A 21779-nucleotide genomic window follows, 5' to 3' on the forward strand; every position below is an offset into this window, starting at 1 on the left:
ACAAAATTGTATGGCAGCGAGACATGGACTGGATGAAAACCAAAACAGAAGAGAATCGAAGCATTTGAGATGTAGAGCTACGGAAGAATATTGAAAATTAGGTGGACTGATAAGAAGGTGAAGGTTCTCAGCAGAGTCGGCGAGGAAAAGAATATATGATAAACACTGACAACAAGAAGGCACTGGATTATAGGACACATGTTAAAACATCATGGAACAACTTCCATGGTATTAGATGGAGCTGTAGAAGGTAAAAAGTATAGAGAAGGCAGAGACTGGGGTACATCCAACAAATAATTGAGGACGTAGGTTGCAAGTGCTACTCTGAGATGAAGAGGTTAGCACAGGAGAAGAACTCGTGGCGGGTCGCATCAAACCAGTCATAAGACTGATGACTCAGTAAAATAAGAGCTCCAATCCAGGCAAGTTACACAACAGTACAAATTGAAAATTAAACACTTCTGAAGATCTATTTGTATAGAACAATGATACAGAAACGCCTGAGAGCTCAGTATCGCGCACAAATTAGAAAACTTGTTCTAATCATGAAAATTCATAGAGTGGGAGCTCTATTTGGCACAGTGTCAGACACAACAACTCACATAATTTTATTCAGTCAAGATATATGTCAAGAGGGTGATCAGAAAAAAGGCAACAAAATGGATATGCTAGAGTGATCGGAGACGACAGCAATTGTCAAGAACCCTACATTCCGATTACTCTTCCTAGCCCTTAGATTCGATAAGAACACCTCTACAGATATTCCGAACTTCGAAAGCTTTGTGACACATATTTCAATTAATTATATTGGAATCCATAAGATCCCGTTCTGCGCACCGACCATTGAGTATAGACAATGGAGAAAAGAACAGTAGTCGATCGTGATCAACAACTGTTATTTTCTCTATAGACCTATTTACATTTTATCATCTCGTTGAAGGGCAAAAACTGATGGAACCGATGGAATTATGGGTGTTGTAGCGCTGTAGGAAACACTGAAGATTTATGACCCGAACACGCCCAAAAGCCTTGAAAATATCTTTGTAAGCGTTTCCACATTACGAAGCAGAAACTTTATCAAGCTCTCAAGCACCTGAGGATTTCCGTAATGTGACCTCTTCCTGTAAACAACGCGCTTCTGCTGTTTCCCGTTTCCTGTTCATATCCTCCGGGGAAGGCTCCTGTCAGTACCTCCGGAAATCAGCTGTCACCTCTTCATTCTGGCACAGTGAGATAAAGGTGCAACGTCGTTGCTGTTCGATAGGTGTCACAGGGGCAGAAAACACAGCGCCAGCATCCGGTGCTGTTGTTGGTAAGTTAGTTAGTTATTTACGGATTTCATAGATTGTATTCACAATAAACATTAACGTGCGATAGTTATTGGAACAATTTATCCATATATTTTTGTGACATGATGGCCATTTACAATGCTGTTCTGTGTACATGAAGAAGGTTGTCGATGTATGAAAAGTACTGTTCTTCTAAATGAAACTGACACTTAATACGATTTTATGGTTCAGTATGGTTGACATGTGTCTTGCAGCGGCCCATTTTTCGTGCTAGATGATGGTCAGCGATCGAAACCTATAGCAAATTAAAAATTGTCCTAATCCAGCCAAGTGCCACGAATTTCTTGAAAGAAGTAAATAGCTGCCACCATTCAAGAATGTATCTCTGATGTAAAGAGAGATATCTATGTATAATAACCTTATCTACATTTGAAACACTACTGTTGTTTGTGAGACTTTTTAGTTTAGTTGGTATATTGTCAGAAGTTTTACTCTGCCTGTTTCACTCCTCTTTGAGTCACAGGTTGAGCCTTGTAAGACGTCTCCCCACGTCGCTCCATTTAAAATGTTTATTTAACGGTTGTAAATCTAATCAAGGCCATTGGAAAAGACTTTGTTCTGAATTGAAAAGTAACATACAGGTAAATAATGGCAGGTTCATAGCTGTAACGTATGCGTAGTACCAATCAAAGGACCCTATTTCCATCTTCTGATATAGTTTTCAGCATGATTATTGAAATTTAATGGACAACATAAATACCTTGGTTCATTTAAGAATCAAACCAAAAACATCTGTAATTAAAGTCACTTTTTATTAGATAACGATTTCAGCCTAATAATGTTTTAGTTCTCCACTCACATTGTCTTTCCAAAACTATCTATGCTCTTGTTAATGTCATTTTGGAATATACCCATGAAATGTACAGAATCTTAAATCAGACACTGTTTAGGACAAATACCATTTCTTTTATTACTGTTAAACACTTGAGCAATCTGCATCCGATACAATTTCCTCAGTACCTTCTTATTCCGTTACTTCCCCCTGAATCCTTTAAATAATACTTTCTTCGTGTCGCACTTCCACGTTTTATCATCTGTCGGAATTTATTTCTGGGTATTACCCTGGATATCATCCTAAGGTTTAGAACACACTATATGAGTTTGAAAGGAAATCTCTGCATCAGGAAGAACATCTCGAACAAGCTGACAAGTTCTCCGTGGGGAGAAAATCCTGTCATCTGTGTTGGAACTGTTTCTCTGTGGAAGAGTGTGGAGCACCAGTTTGGGAAGGGTCGGATCACCACACCAGGCATGCGGACGAGGCATTAAACGAATCAGTCCGCTTAGTTATGGGGTGCCTCACACCAACCACAGACCCAAGAGCTACCTGTTGGCCAGCACTGCACCCCCACCCATAAGCAACATAGTGACGGGAGAAACAGAACGGAAGAAGCAGACTGAAAACCCAAAACACTTGCAGCATTTCGCCTTAAGTCTAGGAAAAGTTTTTTTTTCTGCGAAAGCTACTATAAGACTCAAGCCAGATGTTACGACTTTTTTTTCCAGTGGCAAGAAAGTGCTCTTAAGCAACAAGGCTTCACTTTCAAGGGGAAAATTAGATGCTGTTACCACTTACCCCACGCTGCTTGGAGAATACTTAATAGATTGAGAACAGGAGTCTCTCAAGGTACAGAAAAAATTTGGTCATACGTGGACTTGAAGAGAAGATCAAATGCAGCTGGGGAGCAGTCCAGATACCTAATCACCAACTAGTATGTCAAAACTTGAACGAATCCTGTGCTCACAAGGGAAACTCGCATCGCACGCTCCTCAGATTTAGTGATAAGATAGCCCATTGGACAGTCCCTCAAAAACTGAACAGAGATCACGCATAAAAACGGGCAGAAGGTGTACTGAACTGTGGGGAAAGGAGCAAAATCGAAACAGCGAACGGTCCAAGTGTAAGGTGTACAATATCGTGCGAATTTAAACAGTCATGGTATCGTGGCCATGTGGTCACGGTGTTGGACTGCGAAGGGAGACACCCGTGTTCAAATCTCCTCCATATCCCACATATGTCACTAAATTATGAAGTGTCCGACCAGTCATTGACGTGTCTGTTCGCTGCATTTAAATTTGTGTCTGTGTCGTGGTGTAACGTACTTTACAACAGTGAGGTCTTCCAGACGTACGTACCTCCTGTTTGTTCTACACAAGTACCACATGTTGTGACTCTTGCGTTCCATTTTGGAAATTTTGGCTCTTGGATTCCTTTCTTCTTACATAGTTTACACCCGTTCGTTTGTTGTTTTCAAGCCTGTGAGACGTCTATGCGGCACCTGGCATGCTGTCACTATTCATCACATTTACTTGTGACGGTAACCCATACTTACCACATGACTCGTATTCCATTACCAATGTATAGAATGACAACTGCCAACACTATAGAAGGAGAACAGACACGATAATGACCGAACGGAAAATTCATAATTGTGCAAAGAAAAAGGGGTACGGGGGAGATTTGAACGCGGATCTCCCGCCTTCCAGTCCGACACCGTTGTTCACACAACGACGACGCCGAGATTCTCGCAACTCGCTCGATGTTGCACGTCCTTAGCTTGGACCGCTCACTGATTCTATTTTGCTTCTTTTTCCACAGTTAGTTATACCTTCCTCCTATTTTCATGCTTCACCTGTGCCCAGTTTTTGAGGGGCTGTCCACTGAGCCATCTCATCACTAAAACTGAGGGGGGGTGAGGTGGGGAGTTTCCCTTGTCAGAAAGACTTTTTAACTGTCACCGTAAAGTGCACAAAAGTTGCGGAATTGCGTAGAGGAAAAGTGCGATGTCTTCCTCCCGGACATGGAAAGTGAATAAGTATTTCAGTCGCTTTTAACATTCATAACATCAAAAATCGTTTCACTGTAAATTCTGTCTACTTCCCATCGCAGCACGCATCTCCTACACGACACTCTGCTACACACTTCTTCTTTGTCTTTGAGGTCTTATTCCCGCTGCAATGCGGGGTCGGGATTGTTACTATTGATTTGGCAACGTTAGTTGCAGAGGGTGGCTGGATGCCCTTCCTGCCGCCACCCCAAACCCTCCGGGACAGAAGAAGTGTACCCCGGCTGTCTGCATCGAGTGTAAGCCATGGGATAGTGCGAACGTTTTTCAAATGTCTGCGAGTCGTGTAACTGAGGCGGAACATGGGGACCAGCCCGGTATTTACCTAGCAGGATGTGGAAAACCGCCTAAAAACCACATCGAGGCTGGCCGGCATACCGGCCCTCGTCATTACTCTGCCAGGGGCATTCGATCCAGGGCCGCCGCGACCACCTGAGGCCAGGAAGCAGCGCCTTAGCGCTCTCGGCTACCCTGGCGGGTTGGCTCTCGATTACACACCGACTCCTAGGAAACGCAGGAGCGCTAAGCTCGGAAAACCAGCGCTGTCGAGATGACGATGCACAACGAATATCCGTCTGCCAAACAATTTACTACCCTGGTGGACAAGGTGGCCTTTAGTCTTTAATACTCCAATTTTCCTTACAGTATCGTATTTTTAGATGTCATTGTTACTTACTAACACGAAATGACTGTTGATAACCACGCGTAAATTTAGTTCGACGCTTAAATTAATAATCCCAACTACTTAAGACATGTGCTGTTTAAGGCTGGAATGTGGTGACTGTTGGTGAGCCTCTTGACCCTCGTGATCAGTGGTACTTCTAATACAGAACGCGACTTCGAATGCGCCAAGCAAACGCTATCTGATCAAAAGTGTCCGGACAGAGCTGAATTGATCACCAGATGTCACGAGAAGCGGACCCGGCAGTATAAAAGGAGATCGGGAGTACTGTGTTGTCAGCAGAGAAGCAGTAAACAGCTGAATGGTCGGCAAGGACCTAAAACGTGCACTCCTCATTGGATCTCATCCAATAAGTCTATAGAGACATTTCAACCCTTAAAAAGCAGCCTGAGTCGACTGTCAGTGACGTGATTTCTGAAATGAAGACACGTAGCATCAACCACGGACCTCGTATACTGAAGGACAGAGACTGCCGGGCATTGCGGAAAAAAAAGTCGTATGACGTCAGTGAAAGGAATCACTCGTGAGCTACAAAGTGGTACTGACAGTTCAGCTAGCACAATGACGGTGAGTAACTCCGCCACTGACACTGGATGACTGGGAACGATTGACTTGGTGTGATGAATCGCACTGTGCCTTGTGGCAGCTCGATAGCAGGTTTTGGGTTTCCGAATCCCTGAAAATGTTACCTGCCGTCAAGTGTAACGCCAACAGTGAAGCACGGAGCTGATGGTGATACGGTATGGATGTGTTTCTCGAGATTAGTGCATAGTCTCCTTATTGATCTTAAGAAAACGCTGAATGTCAAAAGTTACGAACACAATTTTAATTCATCGTATACTGCGTACATCAGCGGAACAGTTACGCAGACGATGTTAGCGCGACAGTGCACTCTGTCATACAGTAGCATGTGTGAAGCAATAGTTTGTGGACAGTAATATTCCTGGCCTGCTCAGAGTACCGACCTGAACCCACTGGAACACCTTTGGGATGAGTCAGAAAGTCGACTTCACCCTGGCTCCAACATCACTACCTTCTCTGGTTTCGGTTCTTCAGGAAGAATGTGCTGACGTTCTTCTATATACATTCATCTATACCTACATGGATACTCTGCGTATCACATTTAAGTGCCTGGCAGAGGGTTCATCAAACCACCTTCACAATAACTATTATTCCAATCTCGTACAGCGCGCGGAAAAAACGAACACCTATATCTTTCCGTACGAGCTCAGATTTCCCTTATTTTATTATGATGATCGTTTCTCCCTATGTAGGTCGGCGTCAACAAAATGTTTTCGCATTCGGAGGAGAAAGTCGGTGATTGAATTTTCGTGAGAGGGTTCGTCCGCAACGAAAAACGACTTTGCTTTAATGACGTCCAGCCCAGTCCTGCATCAATTCAGTGAGACTCTCTCCCTTATTTCGCGATAATACAAAACGTGCTACCCTTCGTTGAACTTCCTCGATGTACTCTGTCAGCCCTATCTGGTAAGGGTCCCTCCATCGCGCAGCAGTATTCTAAAAGAGGACGGACAAGCGTAGTGTAGGCAGTCACCTTAGTAGGTCTGTTGTATTTTCTAAGCGTCCTGCCAATGAAACGGTCTTTGGTTAACCTTCCCCGCAACATTTTCTATGTGTTCCTTCCAATTTATGTTGTTCGTAACTACAATTCCCAGGTATTTAACTGAATTTACAGACTTTAGATTTGATTGATTTGTCGTGTAACCGAAGTTTAACGGCGTCCTTTTAGCATTCATGTGGATGACCACACATTTTTCGTTATTTAGGGTCAATTGTCAATTTTTGTACCATGTAGATATCTTTTGTAAATCGTTTTGCAATTTATTTTGATTTTCTGATGACTTTACTAATCGAAAAACGACAGCGTCATCTGCAAACAACCTAAGACGACTGCTCAGATTGTCTCCTAAGTGGTACATAGAGATAAGGTACAGCAAAGGGGCTATAAAACCAGCATGTGGAACGCCAGAAATCATTTCTGTTTACCTGAAGACTTTCCGTCAATTAATACGAATTGTGACCTCTCTGACAGAAATCACGAATCCAGTCTCGTAACTGAGACGATATTCCACAAGCCGGTGATTTCTCTATAATCCGCTTGTGTGGTACAGTGTCAAAAGCCATCTGGAAATCTAGGAACACGGAATCAACTTCAAATTCATTGTCAACAGCACTCTGCACTTCGTGTGAGTAAAGAGCTAGTTGCGTTTCACAAGAACGATGTTTGCTAAACCCATGTTCACTGTATGTCAATAAACCGTTGTCTTCAAGGTAATACATAATGTTCGAATACAGTATATGATCCAAAATCCTGCTGCATGTCGACTTTAATGATATGGGCCTGTAATTTAAAGGATTATTCTTACTGCATTTCTTGAATATTGGTGTGACCAGTGCAACTTTCCTGTCTTTGAGTACGGATCATTCTTCGAGTTTTGATGCTTGTTATTAGCTTATTTGTTGCTAAGAGGTCAAGTGTGTTTTCACAACCGTTTAATATTTGTTTTGGCTCATGAACTAACTGCTCGAAAGAATTTTCAGAGAATGCATTTAGCACAATCTCGGATGATTTTTTATGCGTACCTTCGGATTTACACATGTATTTTCGCCAAAATATGGAGGATAAATTAATGTCGCCACCAACTACAATTGTATGAGTCGGGTACATGTTTGAGGTTAGACTCAAGTTTTCTTTGAACCTTTCAGCACTTGTATCATCTGAATTTGGAGTCTGGTAAAAGGTTTAATTATTATTTTATTCCGACTACCGAGAATGACCTCTGCCCACACTAACAAAAGCTATCTACTTTAATTTCGCCACAAGATAAACTACTTATAACAGCAACTAACGTGCCACCGCCAACTGTGTTTAGCCCACCCTTTCGGAACACCGTTTCATTTTTCGATAAAAATTTCGGCTGAACTTGTTTCCGGTTGTAGCCAGCTTTCAGTGCCTACAACGTTTTGAGCATTAGCGCTTTCTATTAGCACTTGGAGCTCTGGTACTTTCACAACACAGCTACGACAATTTACAACTGTTATATCAATGGTTCCAGTATCTACATTCTTCCTGTATTCGGCCTGCACTCTTTGAGACTGTTGCCCTTTATGTGTTTTCCCGAGACCCTCCAACATAAAAAACTGCCCAATCGACGCTACACAGCCCCAGCATTCCGCGTAGCCGCCTCCTGCGTGTAGTGGACTCCTGACTTGTTCAGACGAACCCGAAACCCAAACGCCCTGTGGTGCAAGTCGAGGAATTTGCAGACACCTCATTGAAGGTGTCTCCAGCAGATTTCAAGTTGTCATAAAGGCGAAGGTGCTATGCCCTACATGTAGGTGTTCCGATATTTTTGATCCATCTAATGTTGTATGGTGCCTGCACTGCGAGATGTACGCGTACACGTGGTCTGCTCCCTTTGCACCTGTGTCTTGCCTGCAGTATATTTTTCCACAACCCCACTAGAAACGATCAAATTTGTGTGCAAAGTGGCTTCAGCACTCTGATAACAGCCTACCGCTGCAAGGCAGTGACAATAAGCCACTGTTTGCGCTGATGGATCAAATGTGCAAAGTAATGTTACTGGATTTTAGGGTCACCTGCTATCCAAACACTTATTTTGTGTAAATGTCCAAACGTGTTTCAACACCTTTGTGCCATCGAGAGTGCGTACTTGTATTCGCTTCTTTAAAATCTAAACATGTTTTAGGTACTAATTATTCCAACACTATTACCCCTAAAACAATTATTATACGTTCTTATCATTAACTTAAATTTTTCTGCACTGCTGGGTTTTGTAGAACCCGCTTCACATTACTGCATACTGATAACTTGTCATCTCTAACTAAATGATGACACTGTGGGTTTGACTGGCAAATTAACAAATCACGTTAGCTGTTAATAGAGTTTTGCTGTGCGATAATACTTTGCGACTATATTTTACAATTACTTGCAGTTATTGTCGAAGCACCTGTTCTTATCTACATTCCTGTCTGATGTGGAAATGCACGCACAAACATAGTAACTATATGCTTTTGCGAAACTTCACTAGCAACCTACACTCTAACATTACAAAAGACAGCGTTTATATTGCAGCTGTGTGTGCTGTGTCTGTTGACATTCATTTGTTCTCATAGCATCACTTAACACTCCGGGCTGAGATGACCTGGTCCATACATAAGGGGAGAGTCTTATGTATGGACCACGGCATCTCAGCCCGGAAGTGTTAAGTGATGACTGATGACAAAACCTGCCGTGAAAGCCTTCATTCCATGATTTTCTCATAGCACTTCGACGTGAATGTGTTGTTTGCTTTCTTTCTCTCTCCCTCGCTCTCTGCGAGTGTGTTTGTGTGTGTGTGTGTGTGTGTGTGTGTGCGCGAGCGCGCGCGCGCGCGCGCGCGCGTGTGTGTATGTGTGTGTGTGCGTGTTTTGTATGTAATTGTATTATTACATAATAAGCACGTTATCAGGAAAAACAAAACTGGCATTCTACGGATCGGAGCGTGGAATGTTAGATCCTTTAATCGGGCAGGTAGGTTAGAAAATTTAAAAAGGATAATGGGCAGGTTAAAGTTAAATACAATTGGAATTAGTGAAGTTCGATAGCAGGAGGAACAAGACATCTGGTCAGGTGAATACAGGGCTATAAATACAAAACCAAATATGGGTAATGAATGAGTAGATTTAATAATGAATAGAAAAACAGAAACGCGGATAAGCTACTATGAAGAGCATAGTGAACGAATTATTGTAGCCAAGATAAACAAGAAGTCCTCGCCTATACCACAGTAGTACAAGTTTATATGCCAACTAGCTCCGCAGATGATGAAGAGATAGAAGAAGCGTATGATGAAATTAAAGAAATTATTCAGATATTTAAGGGCGACGAAAATTTAAAGGTCACGGGGGACTGGCATTCGATAGCAGGAAAAGGAAGAGAAGGAAAGGTAGTAGGTGATTATGGACTGGACGTAAGGCATGAAAGAGAAAGCCGACTGGTAGAATTTTGCACAGAGCATAAATTAATCATAGCTAACACTTGGTTTAAGGACTACGAAAGAAGGTTGTAAACGTGGAAGAGGCCTGGTGACACTGGAAGGTTTCAGATAGTTTATATAACGGTAACACAGAGATTTAGGAACCAAGTTTTTAATTGTAAGACATTTCCAGGGGAAGATGTGGACTCTGCCCACAATTTAATGGTTATGGACTAGAGATTAAAACTGAAAAAACTGCAAAAAGGTGGGAATTTAAGGAGACGGGACCTGGATAAACTGAAAGAACCAGAGGTTGTAGAGAGTTTCAGGCAGAGCCTTAGAGAACGATTCACAAGAATGGGGGAAAGAAATACAGTAGAAGAAGAATGGGTAGCTTTGAGAGATGGAATAGTGAAGACAGCAGAGGATCAAGTAGGTAAGAAGACGAGGGCTAGTAAAATCCTTGGGTAACAGAAGAGATATTGAATTTAATTGATGAAAAGAGAAAATACAAAAATGCAGTAAATGAGGCAGGCGAAAAGGAATACAAACGTCTCAAAAATGATATCGACAGGAACTGCAAAATGACTAAGCAGGGATGGCAGGATGACAAATGTAAGGATGTAGAAGCATATATTACGAGGGGTAAGATAGATACCACCTGCAGGAAAATTAAAGAGACCTTTGGCGAAAAGAGGACCACCTGCATGAACATCAAGAGATCGATTGAAAACCTGTCATAAGCAAAGAAGGGAAAGCAGAAAGGTGCAAGGAGTATACAGCGGGTCTATATAAGGGCGATGTACTTGAGGGGATTGTTATGAAATAGAAGAGGACGTAGATGAAGTTGAAATGGGATGTATGACAAGACTTGAAGAATTTGACAGAGCACCAGAAAGACCTAGGTCGAAAAAAGGCCCCGAGAGTAGACACCATTCCGTTAGAACTACTGGTAGTCTTGGGAGAGCCAGCCATCAAAAAACTCTTCCGTCTGGTGAGCAAGATGTATGAGACAGGAGAAATACCCCCAGACTTCAAGAGGAATATAATAATTCCAGTCCCAAAGAAAGCTGGTGTTGACAGGTGTGAAAATTACCGAACTATCAGTTTGATAAGTCACGGTTGCAAACCACCAACACGAATTCTCTACAGACGGATGGAAAAACTGATAGAAGCCGACCTCGGGGAAGATCAGTCTGGATTCCGTAGAATTGTTGGAACACGCGAGGCAATACTGACCCTACCGCTTGTCTTAGAAGATAGGTTATGGAATGGCTAACCAACGTTTCTAGCATTTGTAGACTTAGAGAAAGATTTTGACACTGTTGAATGGAATACTGTCTTTCAAATTCTGAAGGTGGCAAGCGTAAGATACAGGGGGCAAAAGGCTATTCACAATTTGTACAGAAATCAGATGGCTGTTATAAGAGTCGAGTGGCACGAAAGGGAAACAGTGATTGAGAAGGGAGTGTGACAGGGTTGTAGCCTATCCCCAATGTTATTCAATCTGTGTACTGAGCAAGCAGTAAAGGAAACAAAAGAAAAATTTGGAGTAGGAATTTAAATCCATGGAGAAGAAATAAAAACTTTGAGGTTTGCCAATGACATTGTAATTCTGTCTGAGATAGCAAAGGACCTGGAAGAGCAGTTGAACGGAGTAGGTAGTGTCTTGAAAGAAGGATATAAAATGAGAATCAACAAAAGCAAAAAGAGTATAATGGAATGCAGTCGAATTAAATAAGGTGAGGCTGAAGGAATTGGTTTTGGGAATGAGACAAAGTAGTAGATGAGTTTTGTTATTTGGGAAGCAAAATAACTGATGAGGTCGAAGTAGAGAGGATATATGTCCTCGGAGACTTTCGCGACGGCATACATGAATAAAACGTTCTCGGTTTCCCAGCCGCGTCAATTCGAATAAAATGCTCGAGCTTTCGATGGCCATCTCCGCCATCGTCGTCAGGAGTTCACTGACTGCCAGGGCTTTTCTGAAGAAGGGAAATTTGTTAACATCAAGTATAGATTTAAGAATCGGGAAGTCGTTTCCGAAAGTATCTGGATGGAGTGTAGCCATGCATGGTAGTGAAACTTGGACAATAAATAGTTTAGACAAGAAGAGAATAGAAGCTTTCGAAATGCGGTTCTAGAGAAGAATGCTGAAGATTAGATGGATAGATCACGTAACTAATGAGGAGATACTGAATAGAATTGGGGAGAAGAGGAGTTTGTGGCACAACTTGACTAGGAGAAGGGTGGGGTTGGTAGAACACGTTCTGAGGCACCAAGCGATCACCAATTTAGTATTTTAGGGAAGCATGGAGCGTAAAATCGTAGAGGGAGACCAAGAGATGTGTACACTAAGCAGATTCAGAAAGATGTAGGTTGCAGTAGTTACTGGGGGATGAAGAAGCTTGCACGGGATAGAGTAGCATGGAGAGCTGCACCAAACCAGTCTCTGGACTGAAGGCCACAACAACAACAACAACAACAACAACGCACACATAATTTTCTTTAGCTTTTTGCGGAGTCAGTAGGCATAAGCATTAGATTCTAATTACTTGTGACCCATGATAAGAAGTTTCAACCACAACCTTAATCGTTGTGTCGCACTATCTACAATCTACATCATTAATCGTACAGAGACCACATTTATTTTCATCCAGACTGTTGTCTCAAATTATTTTCCATTTACATCCAAAATTCGGCAGCCGTGTGTACACTATTTCAATCCACTCTCTGCACATGTAACATGCTATTTAAAAAGTGCACTAATTCTGGCAGTTAGGTACACTGAAAAGAGAAACTCCCCATCGCTTCCCCATCAGATTTAGTAGTAAAATGGCCCAGTGTATAGCCCCTCAAAAACTGAACACACATCAAGCATGAAAACAGGAAGAAGGTGTAGTAAACAGCGAAAAAAAAGCAACATAGGAACAGTGAACGGACCAAGCTCAACAAGTGCAATACTGAGTGAAACTGAACTATTATGGCGCCCTGGTTAAGTGGACTGTCAACCCGACTAGCCCTGTTCAAAACTTTCTCGTAACACTGATTTCTTCTTTTTTTTCACAGCATTATGAACTGTCCGTCCGGTCATTGAAATGTTTGTTCTCTTTCTGTAGTCTTGGCAGTTGTCATACTACACACTGCTATGTGGTAAGAATACGTTGCCGTCGCAAATAAATGTGATGAACAGAGAGAGCAGGCCAGGTACCACATACGCGTCTCACACAAATGAAAACAACAAATAAACGGGTGTGAACTATGGTACAACAAAGGAATTCAAGAGTCAAAACGGAACGAAACTTCAGAAACGTTAAAGACATATTTATTGATAGAGCACAGAGAAACTATGTGATTGTGAATCTGTTGCGCTCATTTGTTGCAGCTTATGTGAAAAATTATTATGTTTTCATCATTTCCTTGGGAGTAATTACATTCACATTCGTACGAACACCTAAATCGGGCGAGGATGCATATCTCACTCAGTTACCAGGCGTACAAATTAGTTGCATCGATAAGAGTGTCCTGTCATATGATACAGGATTGGGTTGGGTTGTTTGGGGAAGGAGACCAGACAGCGAAGCCATGGGTCTCATCGGATTAGGGAATGACGGGAAACGAAGTCAGCCGTTCCCTTTCAAAGGAACCATCCTGGCATTTTTCTGGAGCTATTTAGGGAAATCACGGAAAACCTAAATCAGGATGACCCTCGCTCGGTATCATATGATACACGTACTTTCACTAATGCTGTGTAAGACACACCAGACGTGTTTTCGCCTTGTCATCAGACGTTTGCGGTTCCCATTCAAATGTCACTTCCTTTCGGCTGCTAATAGACTAGTTGTGCAGAATCAACCGTTATAAGAGGTCTCTTCCTTACACATCGCTGTTCCAAACGGACACTGCACCACGGCACACTCAGAGAACAGCTAAGAAAAAGATATTAAATTGGCACTATGGGCGTTTGAACACGGCTCGCCCCTTTAGCAGTCCACTTAACGACGCGTCTCCTGCTCAAAACGGCTCTATATTGCACGTCCTGTCCTTGGACAGTTCACTGTTTCTATTTTGCTTTTTTTTAACAGTTTAGTACACCTTCTTCCTGTTTTATTGTTTGATATGGGTTCAGTTTCTGACGGGCTGTCCAGTGGCCACCTTACCACTAATTCTGATAGGGATGCAATGAGAGGTTTCCTTTAGAGGTTTCCTTTTCCTTTGTGAGAAGCTGGCCGCTGTGGCCGAGTGGTTCTAGGGGCTGCAGTCCGGAACCGCGCTACTGCTGCGATCGCAGGTTCGAATCCTGCCTCGGACAGGGATGTGTGTGATGTCCTTAGGTTAGTTAGGTTTAAGTAGTTCTAAGTCTAGGGGACTGATGACCTCAGATGTTAAGTCCCATAGTGCTTAGAGCCATTTGAACATTTTTTTTTTTTTTCCTTTGTGAGATGACAAGTCACGGGACAGCGATATGCACATATACAGATGGCGGTAGTATAGCGTACACAAGGTATAAAAGGGTACTGAATTGGCGGTACTGTCATTTGTAGTGAGGTGAGTCATGTGAAAAAGTTTCCCACGTGATTATGGCAGCACGATGGAAATTTGAACGCGCAGTGGTTAGTTTTAGCTAGACGAATGGGACATTCCATTTCCGAAATTATTAGGCGATTCAATATTCCAAGGTCCACAGGGTCAATCGTGTGTTGAGAATAGCAAATTTCAGACATCACCAAGAAGAACGCAGTGTCCGACCGCCTGCGCTTAACGAATGACAGCAACGTCGATTACATAAGGTTTTCGTGCTAACAGACAAGCAGCTCAGCGTGAAGTAACCGCAGAAATCATTATCGGACGTACGACGAACGTATCGGTTATGACAGTGCGATGAAATATGGCCCTAGTAGGCTACGCCCCCCCCCCCCTCCCCCCATGAACCATGGACCTTGCCGTTGGTGGGGAGGCTTGCGTGCCTCAGCGATACAGATAGCCGTACCGTAGGTGCAACCACAACGGAGGGGTATCTGTTGAGAGGCCAGAGAAACGTGTGGTTCCTGAAGAGGGGTAGCAGCCTTTTCAGTAGTTGCAAGGGCAACAGTCTGGATGATTGACTGATCTCGCCTTGTAACAATAACCAAAACGGCCTTGCTGTGCTGGTACTGCGAACGGCTGAAAGCAAGGGGAAACTACAGCCGTAATTTTTCCCGAGGGCATGCAGCTTTACTGTATGATTAAATGATGATGGCGTCCTCTTGGGTAAAATATTCCGGAGGTAAAATAGTCCCCCATTCGGATCTCCGGGCGGGGACTACTCAAGAGGATGTCATTATCAGGAGAAAGAAAACTGGCGTTCTACGGATCGGAGCCTGGAATGTCAGATCCCTTAATCGGGCAGGTAGGTTAGAAAATTTAAAAAGGGAAATGGATAGGTTGAAGTTAGATATAGTGGGAATTAGTGAAGTTCGGTGGCAGGAGGAACAAGACTTCTGGTCAGGTGACTACAGGGTTATAAACACAAAATCAAATAGGGGTAATGCAGGAGTAGGTTTAATAAAGAATAGGAAAATAGGAATGCAGGTAAGCTACTACAAACAGCATAGTGAACGCATTATTGTGGCCAAGATAGATACGAAGCCCACACCTACTACAGTAGTACAAATTTATATGCCAACTAGCTCTGCAGATGACGAAGAAATTGAAGAAATGTATGATGAAATAAAAGAAATTATTCAGATTGTTAAGGGAGACGAAAATTTAATAGTCATGGGTGACTGGAATTCGAGTGTAGGAAAAGGGAGAGAAGGAAACATAGTAGGTGAATATGGATTGGGGCTAAGAAATGAAAGAGGAAGCCGCCTGGTAGAATTTTGCACAGAGCACAACATAATCATAGCTAACACTTGGTTTAAGAATCATGAAAGAAGGTTGTATACATGGAAGAACCCTGGAGATACTAAAAGGTATCAGATAGATTATATAATAGTACGACAGAGATTTAGGAACCAGGTTTTAAATTGTAAGACATTTCCAGGGGCCGATGTGGACTCTGACCACAATCTATTGGTTATGACCTGTAGATTAAAACTGAAGAAACTGCAAAAAGGTGGGAATTTAAGGAGATGGGACCTGGATAAACTGAAAGAACCAGAGGTTGTACAGAGTTTCAGGGAGAGCATAAGGGAACAATTGACAGGAATGGGGGAAAGAAATACAGTAGAAGAAGAATGGGTAGCTTTGAGGGATGAAGTAGCGAAGGCAGCAGAGTATCAAGTAGGTAAAAAGACGAGGGCTAATTGAAGTCCTTGGGTAACGGAAGAAATATTGAATTTAATTGATGAAAGGAGAAAATATAAAAATGCAGTAAATGAAGCAGGCAAAAAGGAATACAAACGTCTCAAAAATGAGATCGACAGGAAGTGCAAAATGGCCAAGCATGGATGGCTAGAGGACAAATGTAAGGATTTAGAGGCCTATCTCACTAGGGGTAAGATAGATACTGCCTACAGGAAAATTAAAGAGACCTTTGGAGATATGAGAACGACTTGTATGAATATCAAGAGCTCAGATGGAAACCCAGTTCAAAGCAAAGAAGGGAAAGCAGAAAGGTGGAAGGAGTATATAGAGGGTCTATACAAGGGCGATGTACTTGAGGACAATATTATGGAAATGGAAGAGGATGTAGATGAAGATGAAATGGGAGATATGATACTGCGTGAAGAGTTTGACAGAGCACTGAAAGACCTGAGTCCAAACAAGGCTCCCGGAGTAGACAACATTCCATTGGAACTACTGACGGCCTTGGGAGAGCCAGTCCTGACAAAACTCTACCATCTGGTGAACAAGATGTATGAAACAGGCGAAATACCCGCAGACTTCAAGAAGAATATAATAATTCCAATCCCAAAGAAAGCAGGTGTTGACAGATGTGAAAATTACCGAACTATCAGATTAATAAGTCACAGCTGCAAAATACTATCACGAATTCTTTACAGACGAATGGAAAAACTAGTAGAAGTCAACCTCGGGAAGATCAGTTTGGATTCCGTAGAAATATTGGAACACGTGAGGCAGTACTGACCTTACGACTTATCTTAGAAGAAAGATTAAGGAAAGGCAAACCTACATTTCTAGCATTTGTAGACTTAGAGAAAGCTTTTGACAATGTTGACTGGCATACTCTCTTTCAAATTCTAAAGGTGGCAGGTGTAAAATACAGGGAGCGAAAGGCTATTTACAATTTGTACAGAAACCAGATGGCAGTTATAAGAGTCGAGGGACATGAAAGAGAAGCAGTGGTTGGGAAGGGAGTAAGACAGGGTTGTAGCCTATCCCCGATGTTGTTCAATCTGTATATTGAGCAAGCAGTAAAGGAAACAAAAGAAAAATTCGGAGTAGGTATTAAAATTCATGGAGAAGAAATAAAAACTTTGAGGTTCGCCGATGACATTCTAATTCTCTCAGAGACAGCAAAGGACTTGGAAGAGCAGTTGAATGGAATGGACAGTGTCTTGAAAGGAGGATATAAGATGAACATCAACAAAAGCAAAACAAGGATAATGGAATGTAGTCTAATTAAGTCGGGTGATGCTGAGGGAATTAGATTAGGAAATGAGACATTTAAGGTAGTAAAGGAGTTTTGCTATTTGGGGACCAAAATAACTGATGATGGTCGAAGTAGAGAGGATATAAAATGTAGGCTGGCAATGGCAAGGAAAGCGTTTCTGAAGAAGAGAAATTTGTTAACATCGAGTATAGATTTAAGTGTCAGGAAGTCATTTCTGAAAGTATTTGTATGGAGTGTAGCTATGTATGGAAGTGAAACATGGACGATAAATAGTTTGGGCAAGAAGAGAATAGAAGCTTTCGAAATGTGGTGCTACAGAAGAATGCTGAAGATTAGATGGGTAGATCACATAACTAATGAGGAAGTATTGAATAGGATTGGGGAGAAGAGAAGTTTGTGGCACAACTTGACCAGAAGAAGGGATCGGTTGGTAGGACATGTTCTGAGGCATCAAGGGATCACCAATTTAGTATTGGAGGGCAGCGTGGAGGGTAAAAATCGTAGAGGGAGACCAAGAGATGAATACGTTAAGCAGATTCAGAAGGATGTAGGTTGCAGTAGGTACTGGGAGATGAAAAAGCTTGCACAGGATAGAGTAGCATGGAGAGCTGCATCAAACCAGCCTCAGGACTGAAGACCACAACAACAACAGGCTGCGGCCGCAAACGACCGACACGAGGGCATTTGCTAACACACACGCCATCGCCTGCAGCACCTTTCCTGTGCTCTTGATCATACCGGTGGACCCTAGACGACTTGAAAACCATGGCCTGGTTAGATGAGTCCTGACAACGGAGCTGATCCTCCTCGGTACGCAAAACGAGTCAGAACACTGTTGCAGAAACAACGAGAAAAACATGCCAAATTTAAATGAATACAAAATCTTCAAGATTGGCGGTTTCTTACAGAAGGTCGAAATTTATCGCGGACTTCAATGCGAGATACTGACAATAGTGTCCATAACGAAAGTTTGTCTCGAAACGTAGCAGAAAATCCAAAGAGGCTGGCGGCAAGAGATAACAATGGAAATACCATCGACGACAGTGCTGCCAAAGCAGAATTACTAAACGCAGCCTTCCGAAATTCCTCCGCCAAAGAAGACGAAGTAAATTTTCCAAAATTCGGATCAAGAACAGCTGCCAACATGACTAACGTTGAAGTAGATATCCTCGGAGTAAAGAAGCAACTTAAATCAGTTAACAAAAGCAACTCTTCTGGTCCAGACTGTATACCAATTACGTTCCTTTCAGAGTATGCTGGTGCGACAGCTCCATACTTAACAATTACATACACCCGTTCGCTTGATGAAAGATCCGTACCCAAAGACAGGTCGCACCAATATTCAAGAAAGGTAGTAGGAGTAATCCACTAAATTCCAGGCCCATATCATTAACGTCGACATGCAGCAGGATTTTGGAACATATATTGTGTAGGAACATTATGAAGTACCTCGAAGAAAACGGTCTATTGACACAAAGTCAACACGGATTTAGAAAACATCGTTCTTGTGAAACACAACTACCTCTTTACTCACACGAAGTGCTGAGTGCTATTGACAACGGATTTCAAATTGATTCCGTATTTCTAGATTTCCAGAAGGCTTTTGACACTGTACCACACAAGCGGCTTGTAGTGAAATTGCGTGCTTATGGAATATCGTCTCATTTATGTAACTGGATTCGTGATTTCCTGTCAGAGATGTCACAGTTCGTAGTAACTGACGGAAAGTCTTCGATTAAAACAGAAATGATCTCTGGTGTTCCCCATGGTAGTGTTATACGCCCTTTGCTGTTCCTCATTATATAAACGATTTAGGAGACAATCTGAGCATCCGCCTTAGGTTGTTTGCTGATGACGCTGTCGTTTATCGAATAGTAAGATCAAAACGAACTGCAAAACTATTTAGAAAACCTATCTGTGAGGTGTGAAAATTGGCAGATTGACCCTGACTTACGAAAAGTGTGAGGTCATCCACATGAGCGCTAAAAGAAATCCGTTAAATTTCGGTTACACGATAAATCAGTCAAATCTAATAAATTCAACTAAATAGCTAGGAATTACAAATACGAACAACTTAAATTGGCCGGCCGCGGTGATGTCGCGGTTAAGGCGCTCAGTCCGGAACCGCGCGACTGCTACGGTCGCAGGTTCGAATCCTGCCTCGGGCATGGATGTGTGTGATGTCCTTAGGTTAGTTAGGTTTAAGTAGTTCTAAGTTCTAGGGGACTGATGACCACAGAAGTTAAGTCCCATAGTGCTCAGAGCCATTTGAAACATTTGAACTTAAATTGGAAGGAACACGTAGAAAATGTTGTGGGGGAAGGATAACCAAAGGCTGCGTTTTATTGGCAGGACACTTAGAAAATGTAACATCTACTAAAGAGACCGACTACACTACGCTTGTCTGCCGTCTTTTAGAATACTGCTGTGCGGTGTGGGATCTTTACCAGATAGGATTGACGGAGTACATCGAAGAAGTTCAAAGAGGAGAAGTACGTTTTTAATTATTAGGGAGAGAGTGTCACTGACATGATACAGGATTTGCGGTGGATACCATTATAACAAAGGCGTTTTTTGATGTGGCAGAATCTTCTCACGAAATTTGAGTTGCCATCTTTCTCCTCGGAATGTGAAAATATCCTGTTGACATTCACCTGCGAAATGATCATCATAACAAAATAAGGGAAATCATAGCTCGCACGGAGATACAGGTGTTCGTTTTTTTTCGCGCGTTGTCCAAGATTGAAAAAAAAAAGAATTATTGTGAAGGTGGTTCGTGCACCCCTGCCAGGCTCATAATTGTGACTTGCAGAGTATCCATGTAGATGTAGATGTAGATGTAGATGTAGATGTAGATGTTAAGAGCTGATGGTAGTGTTCGAGCATGGAGCAGACCCCATGAAGCCATGCACCCAAGTAGTCAACAAGATATTGTGCAAACTGGTGGCGGCTCTATAATGGTGTGAGCTGTCTTTACATGGAATGTACTGTGTTCTCAGGTCCAACTGAACCGATCATTGACTGGAAATGGCTATATTCGGCTGCCTGGGGACAATTTGCATCCATTCATGGACTTCATGATCCCAAACAACGATGGAATTTTGACGGATGACAGTGCGCCATGTCACCGCTCCACAATTCATTATCATTAGTTTGAAGAACATTCGAACAGATGATTTTGTCACCCATCGAACATCTATGCGATACAATCGAGAGGTCGGTTCGTGAACAAAATGCTGCACCGGCCACACCTTGGCAGTTATGGACGGCTATAGAGGCAGCATGGCTCATTATTGCTACAGGGGACTTCCAACGACTTCGTCCAGTTGCTGCAGTATGCCGGTCAAAAGGAGGTTCGACACGGTATCAGGAGGTACCCCTGACTTTTGTCACCTCAGCGTAAGAGCATATCGGTTACTTTGATCCTCTCCGATCTGATAAATAGGTAATGTTCGTTAAATATAAAAGATTCCTACTCTCCAAGAAAGAGAAAAACGTAACTGTTGAGAAGAACAGTTGTAGAACACCTCCTAGTTTACAAAGGATTTGTACACACGCCTTGCTTTGTAATAACAGCACTGGAAATACAGCCTAACGCTGGCCAAGATTTTGGCCTGCACTACTGGAAAGCGAAGGAATCTGTATTCGACCTCCGTTTTGCTTTCTAGAAGTGGCTTCTGTGTGTATCCAAGTGAAACTTTTCCAAGTAAAACAAATAAACCTATAGTCCAGCACATTTCAGCCTATTCTTTGCACTATGTGGGAGAGACGTGGTGGCTGTTTTTAATGCAGTCATTTCGCAACAAATCACATGCAGGAGACAACTACATAAGAGATGAAGAGTTGGCACAGGTGAGGAAATCGTGGTTAGACAGTTGAAACCAGTCGTCAAACTGATGACGGCTCCTTCCCCTCAAAAGAGGTTTAATATAAAGGTAAAGGTTCATAGATCACAGTCGCAGGTTGTTCATAGTAACGATTTCGGTAGCATATACGGACTATAATCCTACAATCGCTCATCGAGACGATCACACAGATGTCATTTTCGGAGATAGTGTTACACGTTAGTTACTCCACTGCATGATCAAAGAAGTCAACACCGAAGAGCACAACAGATACCGCCCCGTCATGTACGACACGCGTTCAACGACGGACGGATTCTGTGATCGCATTGGCCAAGAAATGTGGCTAAATGCACTTCCTGGGTGACGCAAGAAGCGTGAGACATGTTGCAAAATACATATCTCTCATAACGATATTAGGAAGGCGACCTAATGCATAGCACGTTGATATTATGCATGTATCCCTCACTACTCAGCATTTCCGCAACAACCATGAGAAATG

At 42.5% G+C, this 21779-nt stretch overlaps 1 protein-coding gene across 1 annotated transcript in view; it reads left to right on the top strand.

Annotated features, from left to right (window-relative positions):
- The first annotated feature begins 1176 nt into the window (after positions 1–1176).
- LOC126456860 (uncharacterized) overlaps positions 1177–21779 on the top strand; it is a 40451-nt gene continuing 19848 nt past the window's right edge. Inside the window, exon 1 of the mRNA XM_050092674.1 lies at positions 1177–1312. The gene's annotated coding sequence lies outside the window, so the exon portion shown is untranslated. The remainder of the gene's footprint in view (positions 1313–21779) is intronic.

This window comes from Schistocerca serialis, chromosome 2 (assembly GCF_023864345.2).
Source record: "Schistocerca serialis cubense isolate TAMUIC-IGC-003099 chromosome 2, iqSchSeri2.2, whole genome shotgun sequence".
Lineage (NCBI taxonomy): Eukaryota > Metazoa > Arthropoda > Insecta > Orthoptera > Acrididae > Schistocerca > Schistocerca serialis.